Raw genomic sequence first — 22,973 nt, 5'->3', positions numbered from 1 at the left:
TAACAAACGACCCTCGTTTAAGCTCATTAAACGATTGTATTTTCCTTAGTTGGGAATGTGATAAGTTAAAAATAGGAAAAACATAAGAAGAACAAAAGGACGCATTCGTTTTGTAAACAATTAAAATAATTAAAAGAAGGGATACATTTCTACTGGACTATCAGTTTCTGAAATTGATGGAAAAACGTTTTTATTTTCCATAAAGTTCCGCAGTCTATGCATTACGTGTTGTCAACCGCACTGCAATGCATTATTCAAGACGATACTCAAAGCGAAGAACAGACGGAATTCCGGTAAATCTTTATCTTTTTGGTGATTTATTAAATCGGTAGCCCACTAACTAAATAATTAAGATGCTTTCGTTATATGAAGTTAACAATTTCAGCCGGGTTTCCGGCTGCGGCGACGAGGCGGTGCAACGATGCATCCGGTATCGTCCGGCGCGCCGGTGCATCCACCGCGCGGAATTTCCATCGGCCCTACGTTCGGAAATTTCGTTCTACGGGAAGAACGGTAACGAACTCGGAATTGCTCCCCGGCAAAAGGTAACTAACTGTTCGCTAAATATGACACCGGATAGCCTGCAAAACGGGATATCCGCGATGCAGCTGCAATTGCGAGCGGTGCAACGCTGCGCGAGTGATCGCGTGCTCGCGTGATGTCGATGCTGAAACTGCTCTCTCCCTCTCTCTCTCTCTCCTTTCTCCCTCTATTTTTCTCTCTCCCTCCCCCCTCTATCTCCATCTCTTTCTGATTACGTTCCTATCGAAACGCAGAGGGAAAAAACGCCGCTATCTCTGCGCCAAGCGACTCCGAATCGTGTTACGTTCGTCCCGGAATGCGGCGTTCGCTATCACCGCTCTGTTTCGTGACATCGGCCACGAAATCCGCTGTTGCAACTGATCTTATCTACCGCGAGGCTCCTTCTAGACTGTCCCGCCACTATCGGTCACGATGCTGTAGATTCGCAGACCAAGAGAAAATCGTTGCGCAAGATCGATCGATTACGGTTTCAGGAGAAGCATGTTCGTATGCGAAGAATGATACTTGCGGATAGAAAAAGGTTTAAGTTAGATGATGGAATAATAGATGGAACCGATTGCGCTTAATTTTATATTCTTCGTACATTGCAACGTGCTTCTTGTGTCACCGTTAAATAACTGAAACATATATCCGCTCGCGCATATGAAAATATAGCAGACATTTGCACTTCAGCGATGTGTAAGGGATAATTAAATTATTTAACCCTTTACAGTGGTATGGCGACTTCGGTGGACCGTTACAAACTGTTATACGGCGCTCAAAAATATTATAACATACTATATGCATTTAAGGAATTGATAAAAGTGCAGTCATTGTTTCAATCTCAGTAATAATAATAATTTTATAAATATAAAGTAAATGATAAGAATAAAATTATAAGAATAAAATGATGATAACAAAATTACAGTAACAAAATTATAATAATTAAATAATAGTAATTTTATAAATACAAAGTAAACTCTTTTCGTTGTACGCGCATTCGAAACATATATAAAAAAAATAGTGCACCAAATAATTCCAAAATAATTTCGACACCGGCAATTCCGGTAAGTTCAGCAAGTTATTTTTGCAATTAAAGTTATTTGTAAATTAAAGTATCGTAAGTCCGAAAATATGTTTCGGATTTCGAATTGAAATAGCTCCGACCGGGTTAAAGTTGCGTACGCACGCCATAATTCGGTCAAGGGTTGAAGGGTTGAAGAAGAGTGGGTCAAGAGCGTGAGCGGAGCACTCGTTCCGCGGCCGAAAAAAATTGCGAATACGAAAGAAGCGTTACGAAGATCACGTGGTTACCGATATCTCCGAGAGATTCCCTTAGGGGGGCGAGAAGGGTGCAGCCTCGATGAAAAAAGAAGCTGCCCGGAGTCCCGTGGAGCTATCCCTAGGGGTTGAAGCCGAGTCCATGGCGAGCCGGAAATGGAGAACGGCCGTGACGGGATCGGGGGCCTAACTGAACGGCCATAAATTCGGCAAGAAACGGACAGCATGAAATAGCAACAGCCATATGGAACAGGGATTCTAATATGATACGCTGGGATTTATCGTTGCGGACGGTCGGCCAGTATATCACGATCTTTGGCAGTATTATCGGGCAAAAAATATTCGCTCCGGTCCCGCCGCTGGCACGTAAGTGATCGATACCGTTTTCCCGATGACCAGGGAAATCCGATTGGCTCCACGGAATATGCGACGCGGTCCGATTATTTAACGCCGTTACACACACAGAGACACACATACACCCCTATATCGCCCACCCACTGCTCCTCTCATTTGCATACGAATCGCATACTTCCGGCTACGGCCGCGGAAGTTGAAACACTCTTTCGCGGCCGTGTCGCGTCTTCCACGGCGGGGAGAGCTCTCGCGTTGACACCGCGTTTTATTACGGAAACTCGCGGATTTATGCGGTACGAGCTCGTCGAAACGGCCGACCCTGAAGACCTGTTAATATTCATGCCGGCACCGTAAACATAATGTACGGGAAAAACGATCCGGCGATCCCGGTCTTCTTTCGTTCCGTCGGTGGAGAACGGTCCTCGGCTTCTCATTACCGAAACTTCGCTCGTTTATGCACACCGTCTATGGCGGTTTGTCATCTTTCATTTATCCAAGAGCCGAAGCACGCGCCGGAAGCACCTATCGCGGAATACCCGGTTAATCGCGAACCATTTCTTGGAACAGCAGCGCGGAAGCACCTATCGTGGAACACCCTGATAATCGCGAACCTTTTCTTGGAACAGCAGCGCGGAAGCACCTATCGTGGAACACCCTGATAATCGCGAACCATTTCTTGGAACAGCAGTGTGGAGGCGCCTATCGCGGAACACCCGGTTAATCGCGAACCACTTCTTGGAACAGCAGCGCGGAAGCACCTATTGCGGAACACTCGGTTAATTGCGAACCATTTCTTGGAACAGCTGCGCGGAAGCACCTATCAAGGAACACCCGATTAATCGCGAACCATTTCTTGGAACGGTAGCACGGAAGCACCTATCAAGGAACACCCGGTTAATCGCGAACCATTTCTTGGAACAGCAGCGCGAACAATGAAGGACAGATGCAGCGTATGTAAAAATTGTATCCTTATTTTTCGACATTCTTCTTTGGAAATTCACTCGCAAGGATATTCTTGTGCAACGATCAGCTGTGTGAAACGAAGTGTTTCTTCGAATACGTGTCTTTCTTATTGTCCACTTGAATGTGTTCGTTGTCCCGGTTTATGGAACGCACGGGCACACGTGCGTTAAATAAATATTTCGAATAAATATTTCGTTACGTTATTTAGAAACATCAGAATGTCGAGCAGTAATATAAATATTTCATAATAATAATAATAGTAATAATAACTTTACTGAATAATAAACCGTCTGTTGCAGCGAGAGAAAGTAATAATTAAATCGCGGATATGATGCGTTTATAATAAAAAACTGGCTCGCTGAAATTTCATACAACGAAAATATTAAAAGTATTCAAGGACGTTCATGTGTTATTTTCAAACTCACCGAAATTATTCGAGAAAGAAAGAACTTTTCATTTCACTCATCCTGGTTGCAACCGATGAAGATAAATTCTATCGTGCATAATGATGCAATTCTGCATAGAATACAACTTGAAACTAAATATAAAAAAAATCTTGAATATAAAAACCCCGAAAGGGAGAAAAAAAGAACAGACTAGAATAGATTAGAAAATGGTAGAAAACAGATCAGAAAAGAATAGATTAGAATAGACTAGAAAATCGTGGAAAGCGGATTAGAAAAGAATAGACTAGGTTTCGCGTGCCGCTAGTTTGTTATTTCTGCGAGCAAATTGAAATCGCCGGGATCCCGGGTTCAGGACCACCGTAATCCGGAACTCGGGTGTTCGCTTTGCGAGCGGGCTCGTCCGTTCGCGGAGCGGAATCGCGTGGTCCAAGACGGTCTCGCGGGGCGGTTCTCGTTGTAACGAGTTCCTCGAGCGGAATCCGACAGCGCGTCCGGCCGAGGATAAAGCGTATATTGTCCGGCGGCGTTTAGCGTTTGTCGACGGCGGGCCAAAAGGACAACAGGAACGCCCGGGAACAATGCTCGCTCGTTCGGGCGCGTTTAAACGATTGCGCCGATTGTGCGGGGTCCGGGAGACGGCCCGAGACTAGAAACCGGAACAACGGTTGGTTCCGTGGACGAACGACGGGACAGTCGGCACGAAAGAGAGAGAAAGAGAGGGGAGAGGAGAGAGAGAGGGAGAGGGAGAGAACGAGCCGATAAAGAACATAATAAAATACAGCTTCGGCTCGGGGACGACGTCGATGGGAATTGGTCACGGCAACGTGCTGTAATGTCGTTCCTCCGGCAATTTCCACGGCGAGGAGAGCAGGAAGTCCGTGTCGCGATGGAACAAAGTGCCGAAGATGGTAACCTTTTCTCTCGCCGGGAACCGGGATCGATCGCCGCGAAAAAAGGCCGACCGACCTCTGTTTCCCCGATTGTTCCCCCGGACCCGGGCTTCCTCCGTGAAAAAGCTCCGCCGATTCTCTGTCCGTCGGTGCATTAACACCGGAACGCCCACGCTTTTTATCGCCGAAAGTAGCTTGGCGAACCGTGTCTTCGATTCTCAAGCTGCGCCCCGCTTCTACCGGGCTCACCTTCGATTTTAGAACTCGGCGACCCGATTGACGTACCAGGCAGATAATTCGTGGACATTTAAAGTGCCGCGGATTTTTGTGGAAATTTTAAGAATTGAAACTGAAATTTTAACAGAGATTTTTATAGGATTTCGAACTTAGATTATAACAGAGATTTTTATGGGATTTCGAATCGGAATTGAAATTGTAACAGAGATTTTTATGGGAATTTGGATCGGGATTGAAATTATAATAGAGATTTTTATGGGAATTTGAATCGGAACTGAAATTATAACAGAGATTTTTATAGGAGTTTGAATAGAATCTCAAATTACACTACAACAGATTTCACTTTCTTTTCAGTTCTTGTGACGCACAGAGAGCAGATGTTGCGTAGAAATTTTATGCTAATTTTTTCTTATCGGACTTCCTCGTGTACTAGTGCGCTTTTTTTACTTTCTTTCACGAAGCTCTTTCAGGTGTTTTCGACTGAAATTAGCCGGACGAACAACGCACCGCTCGACTTCCAAGCCGTCGGTGCGAGCTGTACCATTTCCATCAGGAAATATTGTATATTAGATTTGACCTGAATTTTTGCGAATATCTTGGAAGCTAAAAGACGGTAATGTCGAGAAGACAATACAGTAAATTCTCCCTAATTATTCGAGCTTTGCTGCACATTTTTACAGTTGCCGATTGCCAATGATTATAAAAACGAGGCGCCACGGCTCCAACAATCGCATCCCCTCTTCCCAAATCGTCAATTTCTGTTCACAAGCTGAAGGAAATCAGGGAGAATTTACCGAATAATTACCAACTTCGCGTCTCCTCGAAGATCCCCCATCAAAAAGTCGTCGACGCTGTGATCCATTATATTAGGGGGATCGGAAAGTTATGTCGTTTGTTTACATTAAATTCAAACAGATAAATATGCGCAGAAACGACATTACTTTCCGGTCCCCCTAATAAAAACGAGGCGCCACAGTTCTAACAATCGCATCTCTTCTTCCCAAATCGTCAAGTTCTGTTCACAAGCTGAAGCGAATCAGGGAGAATTTACCGAATAATTACCAACTTCTCGTCTCCCCGAAGATCCCCCATCAAAAAATCGTCGACGCTGTGATCCATTAGGCCGCCGCGTTCTCGAACCGCCTAACACCTGGTCCCTGACACGGTCCCGCGGGAGTCCCATCCCCTTTTGCCCGGGCTCGCCGGTTTCCCAAGGCGGCCAGGAGATTTTTAATTAGAGGAATCCATCACGCGGAGCCGCATTATATCGAATGGCATCGGGCCGCCGTGCGTAGAGCACGGCCTCTCTCGCGGCCATTGTCTCGTCGAGGCGACACCGCGAACGGATGTTGGCCCGCCGCCAGTCTCCGCAGGATTTTTAATTAATTGTTCGAGTTAATTGAGAGAGACGGCGGCAGCGACGGCGGACGGGGGAGGGAGCGGGACCGAGCTCTCTCCCGGGTTCGGTTCGTTCTCATTCCCCGAGTTTCGCGGGCTCGGTGAAACTCGCGCGAATCGAGTTTGCAGTGGTCCAGGAGGCGAGCCGGAGGGGCGGCGGGGCGATCCTTAAAAAAAATTCCGAGCGATTCCTTTCACGTGGAGGCGGCTTCTCGAAGGAGGCGGCTTCCATGGAAAATTCTTGGGACAGCGGGGGCAACGGAAGTTTTAACGAACGGCGAGCCACGAACTTCTGCGAGCTACCTGTGTTTGCTACTTTCTGTCTTCGAGGACCTCTTTCTTCTTCTTCGAAGAGTGGCCGCCGCGACTTCTGGCGCCGCCGCAGCCGCGATTCTTGCCCGACTTTCTTCCCTATCTTTCCTCCCTTCTTTCTCCTGCTCCCCGCCTCTCTTCCGGTGCTTCTCCGTTCAATTAGCCCGAGCTTAGGGCTCCGCTAGATCAGGACTTACGCTAAGGCTATTAACCGATCGGGAAAGACGTTCCGCTATTTTTAATTATCCGGCCCGATGAGCTCTCTTTCTCTCTTTATTTCTCTCTCTCTCTCTCTCTCTCTCTTTCTCTCTCTTTCAGTCTCTTTTGCTCCCTTTCTCTCTCTTGCCCTCCTTTTCCTCGCGAGGTACACGGCTCGACGCGGAATTGTTCTTTCAAGAGCCATGTAACGAAATCTCTCCTCCGGCCGGCGATCATTAGCCGGGGACCCAGTAATCGGATTTTCCTTTGACCCGTGACGGTGCCGGCGCGATTACCCAAGGAAAGCTTCTTGCGGGATAGCTTCCGCTTAAGAATACATCTCCGTTCGTCGACGGGATCACCCGTGTTATTATATCCAGCAGCCTCGGCCCGCGCGCCGGTCAGAGTGGCCGCCGAAGGGACTGCAACCCTCGCCGCCGACTGCCGGCAATTTTTCTCCGCGGATTTCCGGCGACCCTAATCAAACGGTGATTTTTATCGACTGCCCGGCACTCGGATCTCCTCGGGCAGTTGCGAGCGAGCGCGGTTTTCGCTGCGGATCACAGTAATGTCTCTTTAATTGACGCTCGGAGTATCCAGAAAAATGGACAATTCAGGAAGAAGAGATACGATTATTCGGTTGTCTTGCGGTTCATTTTTATAGTTATAAATTATAATATATAATTATAATATATATATACTATATATAAATAATATATATATAATATATATAATTAATAATTATATTTATTAGTATAGTATAGTATATTTAGGCTCGAATAATTTGGGAAGGGGAGATATGATTATTCGAGCCTTGCGACTCGTTTTTATAGTTACCGATTTTGCCAACAATTATAAAAACGAGCTGCAAGGCTCGAATAATCGTATCTCCTCTTCCAAAATTGTGCATTTTTCTGCGCAATCTGAGCGTCAGTTAGGGAGACATTGCTGTATGCCGCCAGCGGCTCGCAGAGTGCATCGGCTAATCGATTCGTCCGACGCATTCGCATCGTTTCGCGGTTCCTGCCGCGGATATTTCATGTATGTTGATTTTAATCCGTCAATGGTATTCTGATCTTTGTAGAGTAGAGTGTAAGCGAATAGAAATCGTGTGGTCTGCCTTTTCTGCGAGCAGAAGAGACGCGTCTTCGGAGACTCGCTCGATCTTCGCGAGCTTTTCGAAACGGATTAGTAGATCGCGGATTTTATGCGAATTGGGAATGAAAGGAAGAAACACAGAAAACAGTAGGAACGTTTGGAAGAATTTTAATGTGCCAGCGATATATGCCAGTGCTGGGAAAACTCGATTTTTCAGGTAGTAAATACAGCCAGGGACACAAGTGTGTGAAGACACCTTTCAAAACGGTGTCACTTTTTTCAAACTTGGCTGAACGACTTGTTTTTTAGATGATACAGGCACTAGTCTACTGTACAATGATTGAAATGCTTCTTTTCCAAATTTTGCTACTTACTTTTGAATAACGAAAAAGAAGAAACTTTTAACTCTTTAACTTGAACCTACAAAATTAAAAAAAGGAAAACAGGCTAGTCCCTCTGTCATCTAAAAAACAATTTATTTAGTCCAGTTTGAAAGAAATTATACCGCTTTAAAGGGTGTCCACACAGGTTTGTCCCTGACTGTGCATTGAATAATTAACTCGTAAATGTATCTTTGCGATCCGATTAATCGTAAATGTAAAATAATGACCCCGATTGACCCTGATTGATCGTCATTTTGGACGGGTTCCGTGAACCTAGCGTTACGCAAAGGAGTTCAGTACCGCAAAAATTGCTTCGAGTTAAAAAATCATAATTTTATAACGGCTCCTCGGAGTCGCCATTCAGGTGCAAAGGATCAATCGATCGAAATTAACGCGCGACGTTACAAAGACCACCGACTTGGTATAATAACTCCGATGAACTTTTCGCGCCGGTTCGTCGGATTCTTCGGCCGTGAATGAAACGCGTTCATAACCGTCGGCGAGAAATTCGGAATTCGTAGACCGTGGCTGGTGGGTGGGCGGGCTCGAAAATCGGTACGGATCCCGGAAACTCGGTAACGAGATACGAACGAACGGGGAGTTCGTTTCCGCTTAACGAGCCAGTGATATTTCAGGATTCAAACGGTGCCTCTCCTTCCTGGTTTCAATTTTCGTAATCTCCACTTTGCGGCGCGTTTCCACGGAATCGATTCAGATCCCGATCGTCCGGCGTCCCTTTTGCCCGGCGTACTTTACCTTCGTTCGCCACTTTCTCGAATTTGCATGGCGATTGGAACGCCGGCGGACCCGGAGGTTGTTCATTTTTTTTCTAAGCTCGCGAAAAGATCGTGCGAAACCTCGAATATATTTTTCGCTGCGGAGGGAAATATAGATAGAGAGTTTTTTTAGTGGATCGACTTTTCGAAACACTGAAAAATGATATCATCGACGAACACGATTTCGAGACAAATTGAATAATCATAGTCTCCGATACGAGAGGAAATTATAGACGGAATTTTTCTGGTGTATCAATTTCTAAAAATGCAGGACGATCGATTTTTTCGTTAAATAGAAGACGACGTCGAGCCTTTAATAATCGGACGTATTTTATAAATGGAAAAAATTTGTCCATAAATGGAAACGTCGACGGAATTTTCAGTGTATCAATTTCTAAAAATACAGGAGGGTTGATTTCGTTAAAAAGAAGACGACGTTGAACGTCCTTTTAATAATCGGACAGATTTTTCGGTTATAAATGGAAACGACGACAGAATTCTCAGCGTATCAATTTCCAAAAATACAGAAGAGTCGATTTCATTAAAAAGTAGACGACGTCGAAGCTTAAATAATCGAATCTACGTTTCGTTACGAATGGTGATACGAACAGAATTTTTACTGTATCAATTTCCAAAAAATACAGGACGACTGATTCCGTGGAAAAGAGACGACGTCGTATCCGAATTTAACGATCGAACATATTTCTCGCTACGGGGGGAAATACAGAGAGAACTTTTTACTGCGTCAATTTCCGAAAATACAGGACAACCTGTATTTCATTAAAGAAGCGAGCTTCGAACCGGATCGAGCCGATAAACATATTCTGCTCTAGGAAAGGAAATAGAGCCGGCCGTTTCGATGATTGTAAAAATACTGGTCAACCGTGGCAGTAAAAATTTCAATTCGCTGCGAAAATATCGCGACAGCGACTCTGTACGGCGGCTGTACATGAAAGCCGGACAAACAAAATGATGTTATTTCAGCGAATGTGGAGCAACTTTTATTTACCGGCGTTGTAATTTCCATCCGGGCGTGACTGAAAGCTCCTCCTCTAGAGGAGAAATGTGATTCGTAGAATAATAACGGAAGAGGTTTTGTGCAAATGAAATCCGGAGCGTGGGTCTGTTCCTTTCGGTGATTGGGAAGCTTTTGCAGACCGCAACGTCAAAACCAGACCGATTAAGTCGTTCGATTGTTCCGGGGGTGGTTATGGGCTGGGGTCGAGGGGGCGAGAGCACTCGTTTTTCGAATGCATTCGCGGTTAACGCTACCTTCGAAAATCGGCGATGGTGTCTGGCAATGTTGCAGCCACTCGACGGACAAACGGTGTGACGGCCGAAAGAATTAATTGCGCTTGGCGTCATGGCGGGGAGGGAGAGAGGGGCGAGCGCGCGAGAGCCAGAGCGCGAGTGAGAGAAAGCGCGAGAGCCAAAGCGCGAGAGAGAAAGAGCGCACGAGTGAGAGAGAGCGAGTGAGAGAGCGCGAGAGCTAGAGCGCACGAGGGAGAGAGCGCGAGAGTCAGAGCGCGCGAGTGAGAGAGCGCGAGAACCAGAGCGCGCGAGATAGAGAGCGCGAGTGTCAGAGCGCGCGAGTGAGAGAGCGCGAGAGTCAGAGCGCGCGAGTGAGAGAGCGCGAGAGTCAGAGCGCGCGAGTGAGAGAGCGCGAGAGCCAGAGCGAGAGCGCGAGACCAGAAGCAAGAGAGAGAGATACCGAGATGGAGAGCGAGCGAGAGGGGGAGAGACGGTATTTTAGTGCGTACAATGCATATCGCGAGGGCCCGAGGGTGGGGAGTGGCGACAGGGACACGTGTTTTTCTCTCGATTATCCCGGTAAGAGCCCTCGATCTCATCTAGGTCATGTCACCGGCGGTGACTACCTTCTGACAGGACAATACATCAGGATTGACAATGGCGCGCGATCCCGCGCGTCACGTACGCCCGTGTGTTTGTCCTTTTCCAACTCCTCGGCCCCTTTGTCCCATTCTTTCTCCCATACACCCGTCGCCTGTTTTCCCAGGAAAATCGGTCGCGTTCGCTCGAAAAGTTTCGCGAACGACGCTTCACTGCTCTTCGACGTGCGCACCGCGGGCACGTCACCGCGAAATTATCTTCCTGCCAGCTTGACACCGCACATGCAGCATGGCCGACCTACCCCTCGCCTCCCCCCCCGTACAAATTTATCCCCGAAAATTCATCCCTCTGTACAACTTGCATCCCCGAAAATTCATCCCGGTATACGAACACATTGTTCGGCACTGTTCTCTCTTCGACGAACAGAGAGGCATTTTGTATAAACAATTGGGCGAACTTAAATTTCGTTCTCTTGATTTGGAGTCGGTATTGAAACTTTATTAGTTGAACAGGATTCTCGTGTATTTCGTTTTTTTTTTTTGAAAGATGTAATCTCAATGTTTAGTATTTTATATTTTAGTATTATATTTTGTTTATATTTTTTAGTATTATATATAGAGTATTGAACTGCGAATTTTATGCATTCATGGTATAAAAAGAGTGGATCAAATACAAGAAAGTAGAAACGTTGAAAGAATTGAAAAATCCTATTGCATTGTTTCAGGTTCGTTAAAATGATCGAAGAGCGAAATTGATATCTCTATGTAGCTCCTGTGTCTTGTAATTAGTGCATACAATTTTTATTTTACATGAACATTCGCAGTTTGCTTATCAAGTTACATATAATGTTTAAACACATAATTAATTCAGCTCTTTCTTAAGTGTACAGTAAATTCTCCCTAATTTTTCTTCAGCTTGAAAACAAAAATGGACAATTTGGGAAGAGACTTGCACCACGTTTTTATTATTTGTTGGCAATATGCAACTATAAAAACGAGCCGCGAGACTCGAATAATCGTATCTTCACTTCCCAAATTGTCCATTTTTGTTTACACAAGCTAAAGGAAAATTAGGAAGAATTTACTCTATATAGAAAAGTGAATACAGTAAATCAGAATATTTATAATTAATTTAATACAGAATATATATATATATATATATCGTATCTACACTTCCCAAATTGTCCATTTATGTTTACACAAGCTAAAGGAAAATTAGGAAGAATTTACTGTATATAAAAAAGCGAATACAGTAAATTCTCCCTAATTGACTACTTGCGGCTCGTTTTTAAAATTGTCGACAACCGGTAACTATAAAAAAGAGCCGCGTGACTCGAAGAGCCGCGTTCACTTCCCAACTCATCCATTTTCGTTTCCGAGCCGAGCGTCGATTAGGGAGGATTTACTATAAATCTCTGAGAGATTCGAACGAGAGGTCGAAATCGAAAAAGAAAAAAAATCCCTCACGATTGAAATTTTCCTACAGTTTGACGCGAAGATCCCAGATTGTCCCGCGTGCACAATCGTTTAAAACACAATGCAGAAGTGGTAACGACCTCGCGCGAGCGTCGTTCGTACGTTATCACGAATATCATTATGATACGTGTCTTCTTGGAGGATTAATGCGGCGGCGGCGGCGAGAGGAGTTTTTGCTTCTCGAAAAGAGAGAGAGAAAGAGAGAGAGAGAGAGAGAGAGAGAGAGAGAGAGAGAGAGAGAAAGGCGGAGATCGAGTTTGCCGGAACGGGCGGCTGCAGAACTTGCGAACAATGGCCAGCCTCGTTGCGCGTGTCGCGATAAACAATTCCGTTTCCAGCGTGTGCTCGTGAATGTTTCACGCCGGCTGTCGCGGCGTCGCGTCGCCCGTCGCCGTGTAAACTTGCCCGAACATTCGTCGCTGAATACGGCAGAAGAGTCGCGCGGACCGTTTCAAAGGGAAGTTTTTCCGGGGAAAATGTCACCGGCGACAGTCGGCCGTGGTTCCCTCGGCGGACCCGCGCGAAAAAATGCGACGGGGATCAAAGATAATTTCATTTCGCACGCGAACATTTTTACAGTCATCGTTACCAATTTTTCTTCTTTTTTTTCCTCTCCGCGTACGCGGATCCGAGAGTCGCGCGCGTCGCGCTGATAATTCCACGGTTAAATTCAAAATGGCCACGATTCGCGGCTCTTTCTCTCTGCCGAGATAAAGACCGATGGCAAATTCGGAATCGTTCTGGTTACCAGTTTTTTTTTTTTTTATTCCTGTGTACGAAAATGGTTCCGAAAGATGCGACGCAACGATGATAACTGCATCGCGTTCGAAATGGTGTCACGGTTCGCAATTCTTTCTCCGCGATGATAATTCTGCAATTAAGTTCGACAAGTTCTAAGTTCTAAATTTTTCTATGAAAAAATAGCCCCATTTTTTTTCTGCGGAGACAGTCCTAAAAAGTGCGACGCAATGGCAATTCTGCATTAAATTCGAAATAGTTCCAGTTCTAAATTTTTCTACGTAAAAATAGCTCGGAAAGATGCGACGCGAAGATTATTCTGCGTTCATATTCAAAATGGTAGCAGTTCTACATTTTTCTACGTAAAAATAGTTTGGAAAGATGCGATGCGATAAAATAATTCTGCATTAAATTCGAAATGTTTCTGATCTCGAATTTTTTTTATGCAGAAACAGTTCTAAAAAATGCGACGCAATGGCAATTCTGCATTAAATTTGAAATAGTTCCAGTTCTAAATTTTTCTACGTAAAAGTAGCTCGGAAAGATGCGACGCGAAGGTAATTCTGCGTTAATATTCAAAATGGTACCAGTTCTACATTTTTCTACGTAAAAATAGTTTAAAAAGATGCGATGTAACGGACAATTCTGCATTAAATTCGAAATGTTTCCGGTTTCGAATCTCTTTTCTACGGAGACAGTCCTAAAAAATGCGACGCAAAGATAATTTCGCGTTAAGCTCAAACAGATTCTGGTTCTAAATTGTTCCAAAAAGATTGCTATGCAAAGATAATTCCGCATTAAACTCAAATTGGTCCTGAATTTTGTTGGAGAAATGGAACTGCTCTCTCTCTCTCTCTCTCTCTCTCTCTCTCTCTCGTTTCGCGGGCTTTCTGACCCGGAACGGGCGGTAATCGGGCAAATTTTTTGCCCGCGATAATGGTAATAATATTTAAGAGAAACACGGCGAAATCTAAGGCCGAAAGAGGAGGAAAGCAGAAGTAACGAGGTTTTTTTTAAGTGCGTTCGCCCCCCTAATGGGGCGTGCGCGCGTCCCATAGAGCAGCTTGAACTTTTAATGGAAATATTACGTTTTTAATTTGAGGAAACGCGCGGACACACCGTGCACCGATGGGGGCATTAGTGCTCTTTATTACCGCAGAAGGAAAATATTATTCCGCGAAGGCTTAATGAAACCCGTGTATAAAACGCGACCGAAATAATTCCGGCTACCGCCGACACCGCGGCGGTAACTTTATTATATCGTCCTAAATAGACTGCGGACTTTTTCCATGGAAATTCGCATTTTTCCAGACAGATTTCATTCGACAGGAGTCACGCCGCGCTTTATTTTTCACTGGCGGCCGGTTCCGACCGAATAAAGACAACGTAAAAACATGGTTAAACTCGCGGGCATTTCGCGGAAACACCGTCGCTCCGCCGCGATTCCATAAAATCCCCGATCTAGCTAGGAATTTCATTATTCCGCGTGTTCCGCTCCGGACGATTTTTCGCGGCGCCGCGCCGCGCCGCGCCGCGGCCGAGGGAATTCGACATTTTTCGGGCGAACATGCCGGCGAAACGGCAACGGCGAAGTCGAGGCGGCTTGGATTAATTAGGATGGAGGACGTGGAGTAAGAGGAGGAGAATATAACTAGCCCCGAAACCTCTACTTTAAGATCATGTTTCTGGATTTTATGCGTTTCATGCACCGCAGCGACCCTTTAAATACGAGGCCACGTTCGTCACATTGAAAATTGCCGGGTTTGTCGAGACGCGCGGACTTCGTTAAATTTCTTTCGGAGATCCCGTTTGCGGCTGAATGAATCACGATTCTTCGTCTTCAATTTGAAAAAAGAGAAACGAGGCTGCGACTTTTTTTCGCAAAGTTACAGCACTTTAAGCGAACCCTTGCATTTTCGTCGTGGCCTCGCAATTAAAGGGTTACAACGTCGAGGCTACATCGAACTTAAAATCCAGAAACACGATCTCAAAGCAGAAGTTTCAAGCTTCAATTTGAAACAATTGGGATTATTCTACGCTGATTTTTCGCGAAGTTATCGTTGGTCAAAGTTGGCCAATTTTAGTCGAACATTTTTCTACGCTGAAATTCTTTCGAGCGGTGTATCGTGTGTAATTATGCTCGAGAATGAACGAAACGCACAGTAATTGGCTAGGCCACGGTAACCGGCTCGATCAGCCTAACGATAGCACGCGCGTTGACGGCATCGAGATTCCATTTCGGCCGCGGAATCGCCGGGCGTTCCGTCGACGTTCCGTCGGCGTTCCGTCGGCGTTCCGTCGGCGTCCACGTCCCAGGAAATGATCTCGGCTCTCGGTTTATAGTTCGCGATAAACAGTCACGGACACGTCGAGAAACTGTACGTGGACATATTTATACGTGGCCGGCCGTCGCACCGCGGGATACGTGACGGACCATTCGTTCAGCAGGGCCGTGCACACGTGCACAGATGCACCGTGTCCCGACTGCTAATCAAATTTGCATTTTCACCTGGCAGCCGGCTACGGCAACTCGCGGACGACGTCCGCGTGCTCTCCTCCGTCGCCGACGATTTATCTTTTCGTTGACGGTCCCGGATTAACGTCTCCTTGACGAATTATTACGCGCTGCGGCTCCCTTTATTTTCGCGACAATCCTGGCCGACGTTCCGTCCGAAATTCGCCTCGACATTCCCGTGTTTACTGCTCGCGTATTGTGCTCGCGAACCATGATGTTCCAGCGGAATCGTCTATTCAGGAATTTCAGTATTTAATGGCTCATCGCCGCGGAAGATGTTCGATGAAGATCGCTTCTATGAACGCATTCGCAGGTCTCTCTGTTCATTAGAGCGTTCGTTAGAACGCCGCGACGACGAGATAAAGATTATTCAGATTCGATGCGTTGTAAATGGCTTGACGATGCTCCAAAATTGCTCGTGCATCTTTGTGATCTTATAAAAGCGGAAAATTCGCAGTTCAGTGGTCAATGTTTAAGGATAACGGTGAATGATAGCACACGTGAAATTAATCAGTTAGCTGTGTGTCTCGACGAGTATATTCGTCGCGCGTGAAAAACAGTGACCATCGGTTATTTAAATTGTAATTTCAGTGAGAACAAGAACATATTCTCGAATGTCAAGATCTGTAGGATGTTTTGAGGCCATGCTGGGATAAAAGAAATAGATAAAAAATACGAATAATTCGAGATAAACTCATGCGTCCCTGTATGCACCGGCTGAAACAGCTTATTAGCCTAACGTTACGTGCTTCGTTGGCAAAAGGAGGCCTTTTTTTAAAAGGCCTTCATTAAGGAGGAGGCGTCACAGCTAGGTTAAAATTGTTAAACTGGTTAAAATCGTCTTGTCCGATCAGAGAAATCGTAAAGACGAAGGAAGCGTCGATTCGACGCGATCGCGAAAGAATTCGAAGTGCAAGCGGTCGAGAATAGAACAATGAAAGGAAACAAAACGAACTTTCAACTTTTCAAAACCACCGTGTAAATATTAATCCGGAAAAGGGTGTTTCCTGTCGAATAGAAGCAATATCGGACACAGATCGGTCTATAATATTGGGTTGGCAACTAAGTAATTGCCGATTTGTTCAATGAAATAAAAATTTCTTTTTACTTGGAATGAAGTTTAATCTGTAATGTATTTTCCATTTTGTTCGATGGCCTTTTGCCATCTCTCTGACAACTTGAAAATTCCACGCTCGTAGAAAGTCTGATCCTTTTCGGCCAAAAACTGAGTTCAGTGAGATTTTACAGCGTCATCATCATTAAAAGTTTTACCACAAAGGGAGTTGTCCAGGGATCGAAATAAGTGGTAATCCGATGGCGCGAGATCAGGGCTATATGGCGGGTGTAACATCAATTCCCAACCAATATCCATCAATTTTTGCCGAGTGGACAAAGACGTGTGCGGCCTAACATTGTCCTGCTGGAAAATGACACCTTTACGATTGACCAATTCTGGTCGCTTTTCCTTGACCGCTGCATTCAATTTGTCCAGTTGCTAACATTCACGGATAATAAAAAATAACATAATAATAATAATAATCATAATTTTATAATATAACATTTACGGATATCATAAAAATGGGAATGAGAGACATCTATAACTGAAATCGGCAATTACTTAGTTGCCAATCCAATACAAGGAAATAACGCGGGGAAATCGTCCGCTGCCGCGCGCCGCTTGAATCGGCGAAACGAAGAAGTCGGTATTAGCAGGTCCGAAAAATATTCGATATGAAGATTCTCGCGCGTTTTCGTCGTCGAAGCGCCGGGGAAGGAACACCTGGCTCGCGTTCGTCGATAGAGCCGGATGTCCTCGGCAGACTATCAGAATTTGATCCTCTTGCCGCGAGTATTAAGCGGCTCCATTCGTCGATCGCGATGAAAAATGCCGTAACCGGCTGAGGAACTGCTCGTCGGCTCCCCGTTCCTCTTCCCCCCTCGCCCCTCGGTTACGGGGTATTACCGATTTCTTAATATCGCGGTGGAGCAGACATCGGCGAAATTAATTCCGTCCTCGGCAGGCGCGCTTGTTCCCGGTGAAATCGAATATTTTATTATGGTCTCCGGTGCTCGAACGCCGTCGCCGCGACGGCCGACGACGAGCTGTCGAAGATCATCGCGACGGCTTGCACCGACATCGACGCCCTTTTTGGAATCCTCCCCGCTCGAATTTAGCATCCCCTTCTCGCTGGAAACTTGTCGAATTTTTAATCATTGTACATACACACCATCCGCGCGTAAACTCTTCCAAATGGTATTATTTTATTATGGAATTTAAATATATATATATATGTATATATTTATATTTATGATATTTAATTATGGAATTTTTTCTACTGTTTCAGATCGTTTCAAACTGATCGTCGCGGCTCTCAAGAGGCCGACCGAAGAGGCCCCACCCCGAAGAATTTCATAGATCACTTTATGGCCAATTTAACTCTTTAACGCGTTCGCCGGCAGCCGCGTTAACGCACGTTAGCCCGTAAATGTCGTATTTATCGCGTTTATCGCATTAAATGTATTTACTATAGATACGTCGTATCCTCTTATATAACATATGATAACAATGTCCGTCAATAAATTCTCCGAATATCGCGTTACGCGTTCAATATTTCGAACGCAAATCATAATCGCAAAATTCGAAATCGCGGTCTTTGCTCGCGTGCGACGCTTATTACATAAATAACGCGCCTAAATATTGCTTGTTATTAAAAACAACGAAAGCAAATTGTAACTTGAAAAGATCCTACGATATTATTAAAATTCGATGTACGCGGATTTCGCGAAACGTTGCGACGCGGGCCGAGCGCAAGGCAAGAGAAAACGGGCGTGGCGTTCAACCCTTTAAAGATACTCGAACGAAGTAAAACGCGAACGATAGAGGAACGTTGACATTACATCGGATAATTTTTTCGAAATTTTAGGCCACGCCGGAGGGGCGCGAGAAAATGCTGATCGTTCGATACGCCGTATAACGGGTATCAACGGGGATCAGCATATTCGCACGTGCTCCAATAATCATAGACGAGCTAATGTTCGCTTAGGCTCTCGAACAGCACTTAGCGCAACGGCGCAGCGCCATCTAATTACCCGACAGAGCTCGCAGGATGACAGAGGATCGACCTATATCCGTTCGCCTCGATGAACTTCTAATCAGAATCCGGGGAATATTTGACAAAGGACGTGCCAATTCTCGCGATCACCTCCCTCTCTCTCTCTTCCTCTCTCTCTCTCTCTCTCTCTCTCCTGCCTCCGTTTCTCTCTCGTTCCCTGTCCCTCCTGTTGACAAAATTCCAACGTTCCTTTGTAATTCGCCGCGTCAATACGGGAACGCGCCCGTAATTATCTAACGAAGCTGGTTTCATAATCCGCGCGCTCACCTGTGCTCCCCAGCCGGCAATCACGCTAATTAGCGGCCCCTAGCCGGCGATACGTAACCGTTTGATCAACGGGCCGGCGTTGTGCAGATGGCCGGCGGTTTCGCGATCGGCCGCCGATAATGACACTAACGAATAATCGCGGGACAGAGGCCGGGAGCGCGATTATTTTCACGCGTCCGCTGGCAGGCCGCGGCGCGGCGCGGGCCGGGCCGGGCCGGGACCCGCGGCACGGTTCCGCAAACTTTCGCAGCCGAATCACAATTCCGATCCGCGAACAATCAACGGTAATGCGAACGTGGAGAGGCCGCACGCTCGTTCCCCTGAATGCCGGCTGAAAAATAGCGTTCATTTGACCGGTCGTTCGTCGGTCGGCCGTTTCGGACGCCGCCTCGCGTCGCGAGGCCCGACCCCGGCCCGTCCCCGGCCCGTTCAGAAAACCGCTTTGGGATTAATGCGTTTATTTCGCTGCGCGCGATTCCGCTATGCGACGATTGTTAACGAGGTGAACGGCGGCCACGGAATGTAACGGACGCAACGGGAGCTGACCGAACGTGCTCGATATCTCGCGGATCCCGCGATTTCGTCGCCGCAGTCTTTCGATGCTGCGATCGATGCGGATTCTTTTATGCGATGAGCAAATTGTCTTGGATTGATTGGGAGAAATGTTAGTCGGAGATGAAAGTGGCTTTATTCTTCCTTGCGATTTGGATAGAAATATTCCTTCGATTGTTTTCGCGTCTTTATAATTTTGTTCTTTATCTAGTTGTTTCTGGCGAAATCGCATAACATTTGCGCTCTAATAAATTATTAGAAATTGTTGGAAATTGTTTGAAATTATTAGGAATTATTAGAAATTATTAGAAATTATTTGAAATTGTTAGAAATTATTTGAAATTGTTAGAAATTGTTAGAAATTACTAGAAATGACTAGAAGTGATTATAAATTATTAGAAATAGTTGGAAATAGTTAGAAATGATTATAAATTATTATAAATTATAAGAAATTGTTAGAAATAGTCGAAAGTTATGAGAAATTATTAGAAATCATTCGGAACTGTTAGAAATAGTCGAAAGTTATAAGAAATGATTAGAAATCATTCAAAATCGTCAGAAATTGTTAGAAACGGCTAGAAATGTCTAGAAACTATCAGAAATTCTTAGAAACAAAAATCAGAAATCAGTTACAATAACTAACGAGTTACACTCCAGAATCATTAAAACGAGATCACTCGTCGCCTAACTCCGACCAGCCGAGTGCCGCTAGAATTTGAAAAACGCGAAATCGTTAAGTCAATATTTGCCGCGGTAAATCCTGAACTTTCGTTTTCATTAATTAAACGACATTGATTACGATACGACATTAATTAAATGTCCCTCATTACGATACGCCATTAACTAAATAACTTCGACTACGATACGACGTTAATTAAATGCCTTTGATTATGATACGACGTTAATTAAACGACTAGGAGCACGTGAACGTCGAAGAAGTACTAAGCGTCGTAGCCCACGAAAGAAATCGTACGGGATTAAATTTCATCGAGTGGAACTTTAATCTCTCGACCTTTGAATTTTCCGTTCGGGTGCATCGCGGTTGATTGATCTACCGCTGTTCGACGGGGATGATAGAGAGACTAGAGAGAGAGAGAGAGAGAGAGAGAGAGAGAGGGAGAGAGAGAACGAGAGAGAGAGGGTAGAGAGAGAGTAAAGAGAGAGTAGAGAGAGAGAGTAGAGAGAGAGTAGAGAGAGAGAGAGAGAGAGAGAGAGAGAGAGAGAGAGAGAGAGTAGAGAGAGCATCGCGGAAGTAGATCCAGGCAATTCGAGATTGCCGATCGCAGGGGAATGGTCCGACCGTGGTCAGACGCCCTAAGAGGAACCGACATTTTCGGGAGTGCTCGACTGGTAGCTGTCGGAATCTTTTGCGGAGTTATTCCGTGGAGTGTATCGCGCTCTAGAAAAATATCCGCTTTAACGTTCTCTTTCCAAGAGGACGGAGTGAAAGAGAGAGTGAGAGAGAGTGAGAGAGGGAGAGAGAGGGCGCAGAAGCTTTGAAATTTTCGAGCGTTTCAGCCGGCTCCCAGAAGGCATTCGATACACAGGGCTATACATCTTACGTGCCTCTGGGATTTAGACGCGAGCGAAACACCGACCCCGCTTCCCCCGCCCCTCCCGGTACATCTGTAAATAACCGGCAGACTTTCGATCCGCGGCTTTTTATCATTCATACGCCTCTTTCCGGTTGCGCTCGGCTATTCAGCGCGCGTCTTCTAAACGAAACTCCTTTGAAGCTGTTAAGGACAGCGACACGAACAGGCTCCATGATACCAATGCGAGGAGACCTCTCTCTCTCTCTCTCCTTCTCTCTCTCTCTCTCTCTCTCTCTCTTTCCCTTTTCTCTGCCTCGGAGAGTTTCAGCGCACGTCGTTCTCCTTTGCCATTTTCAATCTGCTCATTCATAGTCCACGCAACCGCCTCGGTTTAATTGGCGGCGTTGCTCGTGACTTACTCGCGGATTTCGCGCGCGAGAAATGCTTATGTATTTCGCCCGCGACCTGCTTGTCGAGAACGCGCCTAAATTTACTTCTCCGTGTACTGTTTTTTTTCTTCTCTTTTTTCTTTTTTTTCTTTTTTTTTTCGTTACAGACCCAATATTTCGAGAGTCTTGCGGCGGACCTTGCTGCACCGTGCATCGCAGAGCGGTGGGACATTTTTATATCGATCTCGCCGGAAGACCCAACCTTCCTGTTCGAACTTCGGTGAGACGCTTACGAAATTTTTGCTCGGAATCGATTTGTATACGTTATTTTTAGGCACTTTCAATTCGCAGTAACGGAGCCGATTCTTCGAAGGAATTGGAATAGAATGCGACAATTGTCGAATGGAAAAGTATGGAATTATTAGACCCATGATTGGAGCATGGTATTATTATTATTATTAATTGTCAAATGGTATTAGTAGACTGCGGATTTCGTGCATTTATGTTAAAAATTGAATAATTTGGAAGAATGAATAGACTCGAACTTGCAGTCGAACGGCGACTCCGAGGAGTCACTGAAAATTGCTATACATTTTCAAGAGGCTGTTAGATTGTTAAATTAGTTTATATTTAAATAATTGTAAAAAATATAAGTATGCGGGAGAAAGTAAGCTCACATTCTCCCATGCACGCAATATGAGACCAATAAAAAAATCGAAATGTTGTACGTTGGAAGAAATATCTTAGCTTTGAAGGTAAAACAGCTTCGAGTGCAAAGGATTAACCCTTTCATAGGCACTGGGAACTAAGCTTCAGTGCGCATATGGACACCAGGCTCAAATATTGCCACTGTTGAAATGTGCTGCCACCTACATACAAGTCTCACCACCCCTGATTTTGAGGGGTGAGAAATTAAATACAACAGAAAAGCGAATAACAGTTGTATCACTGTGTGATAAAATTATGGTAATTGAATATTCTAATTTCTTTGAAAATTCATATCGTGGCCATGAAAGGGCTAAGGGAAGAAAGAGATTTTTATTTTGCATAAAGATCCGCAGTCTACTCATCAGAACAGAGAAATATTATAAAATTGCTGCATTCTTAATTCGATAAATTTTTAACTCGATCAAATATCAGCTTTATTGTTCAAACATTGGCGAGAGATCTACAAATACTTGTGCACGATTCAGCGACAGACCCGAACGCTTTGATTAGAGAACGAATGTTCTATAGAATATTTTTTGGCGAAACAATTATCATATAATAATTATATTAGTTTATTGTTTCAGTGAGAGAGACTCGACTATTCTCTCCAGACACTGGGGTTTAAAAATAAAATAAATCGTTCATGTATCAGTTGGAGACAAGGGAAGTTGTTCTTAGACACTTTGGCGGGCGAATGAATAATCTAGCGGTCGGGTGATTAATTGACAACACTATGCGTTTTGGTGAGAGATACCGAACGGTACAATTGACACTCGGATTATAGAGAGCCGGCAGTGCTTTCGACACGTAGATTAAAGACCTACACCTAACCTCGTTCTACATCACCAGTGTCTACAGACTTCTCTCGAATAGGATACGTCAATATTATCGATTGGGAAGATTGTCTTCGAGCGTGTACAATACGATATTTTGCTGGGCAATCTAATGGTTATTGCTGGATTCGAGAGCCGACCAACCTTGTTCCAGATCACAGGAGCTTCGTTTGAACGG

The 22,973-nt window shown here is 45.1% G+C and overlaps 1 protein-coding gene across 1 annotated transcript in view; it reads right to left on the bottom strand.

Annotated features, from left to right (window-relative positions):
• Positions 1–22,973, bottom strand: part of cpx (synaptic transmission protein complexin) — a 528,009-nt gene that overhangs the window by 33,398 nt on the left and 471,638 nt on the right. The window lies entirely within an intron of this gene.

Source organism: Megalopta genalis, chromosome 3 (assembly GCF_051020955.1).
Source record: "Megalopta genalis isolate 19385.01 chromosome 3, iyMegGena1_principal, whole genome shotgun sequence".
Taxonomy (NCBI): domain Eukaryota; kingdom Metazoa; phylum Arthropoda; class Insecta; order Hymenoptera; family Halictidae; genus Megalopta; species Megalopta genalis.
Note: the sequence above shows the minus strand (reverse complement) of the source record. Positions and strands in the feature narration are given on the sequence as shown.